Genomic DNA, 6,000 nt, shown 5'->3' on the forward strand with positions numbered 1-6,000 from the left:
GGTCATTAAATTGTTAAATTTTTGTTTGTTTCTCTTTCGAGACGAGCTCAATGATCGGAGATTGCAAATGGAAAAGGAAAGCCATTAACTTTTATAGCAAAGTTTTTCACATTTTTCATCTACTAAACCATAGTAAAAGTATTTTCTGTAGACTCATCAAACTTTTGACAAGTATGGGCGTGATTTTTTTTTTGTTTTAACCCTTATGTTGGCAGTTTTAGCGAAAAGAAAAATTGTTTTTCCATTTTCAGTAAAATTCCTTTTGTCACAGCAAACATTCGCTGTTGTTCTGATAAATCTCTTTGGATGTATGTAATCTGTTTTCCGATGACGTTACAAACATTGAAGGTCTGAACAAGCTTTTTTAAATATCTTTGAAAGGTATGAAGTTTGATCGGTATTCCTATTAGTATACAAGGGAATTTATCCCACTCGAATCCTCTAATAAAAATTTACTGAAATTTTGGAAAAAAATCGGAGTGGATTTTAATTAAATTTTTGTATAGTTACCAATTTTGACGTTAGACAAAATTTCGTTTAATTTTTTATTTAGAGAATATTTCCTTGAATTATATTTTATGTGAACTTTTTTTCTAGTAGAGCTGTATGAAAATCAAAAATGCTTTCCAAATTATTACTGACAGCTTTCTTCGAATTTGTGAGCAATAGTGTTCTTCTCATTTAGACTATTCCTGTCTGAGCTCATAACATTGATGACTAACTGGGTATTTCGTCGAAGAAAGCCGCTGAAGAAGGGATGGTATCCCAGAAACTGCAGTCCGGTTAACCTTTCGAACAAATTTTTGAAAATAGATTTGATTTAAAAACCAAATGGGGATTTTATTAATGAATAAAATCACCCACGTTTGTCAACTAATGGATGATTTGGACAACCATTCGTTCGGTAGTTACCCCTGTGGTAAATACCAGCGAAAAATAACTGATCTTGAACGCATAGACTACAGAAAGAACTACGAGAAAAAACAGATCACAAAAAACAAAGAAATTTTTTTGTTTAGAGAAGATGTAATTCAAATAAGAAAAATTTACTGAAACTTAGACAAAAGAGTTTTGAAGAAGTTTTGTCATTAGAGAAAATTATGGTCAACAGCCCGTATCGCTCCCCTTTGGGATATTAATAAAGAATATTTGAAATCAATGACCAAGCCGTAATAGGCAAAATTCAATTTGTGTTCGTTTGTTCCGTATAGACTCAAAAACGGCTGAACCGATTACCTTGAAATTTTCACAGTAAACTCAATGATAAGGGACCTTTTTTTAACGGCGTCCCGTAGTGCGACACCTCTTTGGGGAAAATTTTTTAAATGACCATGCATGGCATTGTACCTCGCAAATGTCGTCAACATTAAGAGGGGATAAACACCGCTTTGTCCGATGTTCTCGCCAGGATTCGAACGCGTTCAGCGTCATAGGTTACAATGGCACGAATTCGATATGCTCATTTAGGGCGAAGTGTCCCCATGCTAAAATGATATTAGAGAGTTAAAAGAGGGGCAGCGGAGCGGGCCAGTTTCGGCTAGTAACTTATAAAAATGTATTAATTTTGAATTGAAACATTTGTGATTAAATTTCAACATTAGTTTTTAAAACATAAAGCTTCATTGACATTTTACACTCGAAAAAATTTCATTAAAATTTTTGTCTTTAGGGAACATTTTATTGAAATTTGCCTTAAGGGTGGAACTAAAAAGGCTTTCGGTGAAATTTTTTCATGATTACTTTTTTTAAATAATTTTTAACTTATGAAAAAAATGCATAAGTATTATGTTATAATCGAGACTTTTGTATTGTTTCAACCGAATATAGTACCAGCTTTTATAGAAATTTTAATCAAAATTTGTCAGTAGCTCTGTCTTAAGAAAGATGATCTCGAGCGGATCATATTTAGATGTTAATAAATATATTCATGCTGTAGGGTACTAAAAGCTCGGCATGGCCAAATCTAATAATTTTTAACTTATTTTCTCTATTGTTGGCTTGTTTATAAAAAGTGTGATAGTTATGTTTTAAAAGAAAACTGCATTGTCCCCCATCTAATAACAGTGAAACAATTACTCCAGTAGTGGTCTATTGGCCTCATAAGAATGCAATTCCACCACTTTCAATGAAATATTTTTATCTCCAAACTCATTTTCTTATTAGTATCGGTCGACACATGTATCCACATAATTTAATTGACGGTGTATTGATGTTCGACTCCACGTAGTTATTTGGAATCATAAATGAAATAATCCAACTTATTTTCTTCGTATTTAAAAAAAAAATATATTTTTTTGTAAATATAACTTCTTGTCATCATCTCAAAATCACTAATTGAGACATTTTGTTCATCACTTATTTTCATTTGGGGCACTGTATTTAGCCAAAACCATATGTAGGTATATTTTATACACTTTAATTCACATAGGTACATTTTGTATATACATGGGTACTTTTATTTTATTGTTGCTAACTATTTTCTTTATAACCACCAGCACTTTTTTCACTCTTAAGGTTTAAAATTTTCAACACCATCTTCCATTCCATTCTTAAAACTGAAGGTTAGAGAATTTATTTGTTCACTAATTTGAATATGTAGGTACGTATTCTAACGCGGGCCACACATCATCATCAAAATGTATGAGATGAGATTTGCTCACTTTTAAAACTACATATAAAAGTAAGTATGTATGGACATACATATATTTAAATATATATACATCTATATATGAGGTTATTTATATCAAAAAATATTCACACACTCGGATTGCAATTTGTGCGAGTCGGCTAAAAATCTTAGAAATTTTGATCTAACCGCCGCGAGAATTCAACACCAACTGACTTGACTCAAAGATTTTGAAAAGTTGAAACTCTTTTTTATTTTCGTTTCAATACGAATTTGTCTGAAAACGGCAATAGCAGAGCGATGGCAGCGATGGCAGCGACGACAGCAGTCAAGAAACACAACAGCAGCAGCACAATAATGTATCTCTTCCATAAAGATACTTACTCACGATGTCTTTAATATTCAATGTTGGCGTTTCTATGTGGTTGCTGGTGTTTTTGTTGCTATTTTCTGCTCCCGCGAGTGGTTCGGTCTTTGGGTCTTGTCGTTTTGTCTTTGCCAAACAACGGCGAGCCGTGGATGTTGGCGATCCTATGCGGCAGACCGTTGTTGTTATTCTTTAGAACGTGCGCTCATTTCAACAGAATTCTTTTCCTGTTGCTATTTTGGCTAAAGATGTTATTTGTTTTGTTGTTATTCTTTCATGAAACACAGCGGAAAACATGAAATCATGTCAAAATTAAAACTATACATGTGTTTGCCAAAAAGATCTTGCCTATAATGTATGATAGTAAATTTGTGAATTGCAAACAAACCAAAACATAACGTCAATGCACACTATTGGTGGTAAGTAAAAAAAATATGTAACATGTTTTTTTGTTTAATATTTGAAGCATCGCTTTGTTTTTTTTTCTCATTTATATTTAAACAGCAAAATAATTTAAATTGTAACCGTTATTTCATTTCCGTTTTCAAATTCGAAAAAAATAAACACTAAAATTCATTCAGATGAACATCCGTTTGTTTTGGCTGTTCAAAACAGAATGAGAGAAAAGAGAATAATTTCCCTGTCGGTAGTCGTTTTCTGAACACTTCCCAAAAACCCAATGTTGCCACATTGTCATATGAACAAGTATTCCCGCCTTGCATGGATGATAATAACGTTTACAATTTCGTATTTGTTTTACACTTTGGCAGTGTGCCAATTGATAGCAAAGTTGTAGGGTTCGTAAAAATATAACGTTTTTGGGGTGTGGCGAATAATATTTGAGTAGCCTAGCTAGTAATATTTTTGACAGCAGCAAATCAAAATTTGACGTTTAAGGTGGGATTACATACTATGAGCACGCATTAAAAATGCAACTCTGCAAGCAAATACCACAAAAGCAACTCCCAAAATTTAAACAATTTTTGACAAACACTACTTCGTGTATGGCAACACAGTATGACGCACGAGTTCAATTGTCACTTTTTTGGAAAACATCTCAACCATTCACACCAGTTGAGATGTTTTGCAAATTTTATTTTTTAACACTGCGACATCATTTTTATGATGCATTATTGTTAAGATTTATTTTCTCTTGCTTCTGCTACAATATGTTGTTTATTTTATAATTGTTTTAAGGCTCTATTACACGCCATGTACTTGTTCTATGACATGTCAAATTTATCACACATTGAGTTGTACATGTCGTGTGATACAAACGATACTAAAATGTGAAAATCACTTTTCAAATTATCACATGTAATTTTTTTCGATTAGTCGAATTAAAGCAACCCCAAATAAAATTGTTTTCACAGATTTATGATTTAGCCAGCTTTCTCACACCTTAAAAATTATTACGCATAAAAAATCAGACGTTGGTAAAATTTTTAGGTTATGTCATATGAAAATAATATACAATTGTGATAGAAAACTGACGAATCGTATGTAAATTGACATATTATTATATTTAGAAATAAAAGCTGCATTCGTTTCTTTTGAAAAAGCTTTTTTTTACTATTTATTAATTTCGAAGGGGTGGGTTTTGGTTGAAATTACCACAAAATATATAAATTTGGGAAAGGTCCACACACTCACATTTGTGTGTAAACACAAATGTGAGCAGCTGATAAATTGATTGATGCCATATTAATTTTATATGTAAATGGGAACATTTTGGCCAAAGAAACCCAAAACAAATCAAATGTGGTAACCTTAGGGAAATTTTTCCTCCCAAAAAAACGTAGTACCAGTCTTTAGGAAGAAATTTGATCTTTATTTTTTCACATTATTTAGGGATGTGTTTATTTAGCACAATTAAGACATTTATTTGGGCTCACATGCTTTGAATGACTCGTTTTTGTGGTAAAGGAGTCGTTAAGCCCTTATAAATTGTAAAGGAAAAACGAGTCGTTTTCAGAGCATTATAAAGGGAAAACGTGTAGTTTGCTCAAAAGGGCTTTGGTCTTAACATAGCATAAAAAACAAAAAACTAGGTCGAACGCTGTTGAACAAATTTTTTCCTGATCTACTTAAGTTGGGATTCACTTCAACGAGCTTTATACTAAGGAATTAAAAAAAAACTGTCACATTATTTACATCCCAAACTAACCAACTGACTCTCTTTATACCGAGCGTTGCTCGAAATATTAAAATATATGAGAAGAGAAGCAGTTTTCAAGTTTCGTCATTAATACTATGTTCAGACCAAATATTTTTTAGACAGAAAGGGAAAACGAGTCGTTTTTCCTTCAAAATTTATAAGGGAAAAACGACTCGTTTGTCACAAAAAGGAGTCATTCAAAGCATATGAGCCCAAATAAATGCCTAAATTATGCTTGACAAATACATCCCTGAATAATGTCAAAAAATAAACATCAAATTTCTTCCTAAAAATATAAAACAAACAACATTTTATTGCATAAGCAAGTGAAAATAAATCTTAACAATAATGCAACAAGAAATTTATGTTGCAGTGTTAAAAAATGAAATTTGGAAAACATCTCAACCATTCACACCAGTTGAGATGTTTTGGAAATTTTATTTTTTAATACTTGGCTTATGCCGATTCGAACTCAGATCATGTAAGAATTTAAAAGTCGAACAGACTTATTATTTAAGCGGCTACACCTTAACATATTTCTTAATCCAACATCGATGTCGCAATCTTTTTTTTATCGATATGAACTCTCCAAAAAAATACGCTCTTATCCCTAAAGTAACTTAAATTTTTAATAGTTATTAACGGATCAATTATTAACAACATAAGCAAAACGAGTCAATGTAGACATAGCATAAACAAGGAAAAAAGGCATAACCAAAACTTATTGGATTTGAACCCCTACATCTACAAAACTATTTGACATATTGAAACCAAATTTCACATGTGTGTACCAAAAAATTTGTGCAACTTTATTTGCCAGCAGAAGAGAGCGGGAGAGTCCCTGACAGC

General features: G+C 32.1%; 1 protein-coding gene across 8 annotated transcripts in view; it reads right to left on the reverse strand.

Moving 5' to 3' along the window:
- Positions 1–3,467, reverse strand: part of LOC106095876 (integrin alpha-PS2) — a 107,346-nt gene extending 103,879 nt beyond the window's left edge. For 2 of the 8 annotated variants that reach the window (XM_013263307.2, XM_013263302.2), the window contains exon 1: positions 2,763–2,857. The gene's annotated coding sequence lies outside the window, so the exon portion shown is untranslated. Of the gene's footprint in view, positions 1–2,660; positions 2,676–2,700; positions 2,858–3,381 lie in introns of those variants that run through there. The other 6 variants (XM_013263303.2, XM_059368253.1, XM_013263304.2 and 3 more) reach the window with 5 other exon arrangements.
- Between the last annotated feature and the right edge of the window lie 2,533 nt (positions 3,468–6,000).

This window comes from Stomoxys calcitrans, chromosome 4 (genome assembly GCF_963082655.1).
Source record: "Stomoxys calcitrans chromosome 4, idStoCalc2.1, whole genome shotgun sequence".
NCBI lineage: Eukaryota > Metazoa > Arthropoda > Insecta > Diptera > Muscidae > Stomoxys > Stomoxys calcitrans.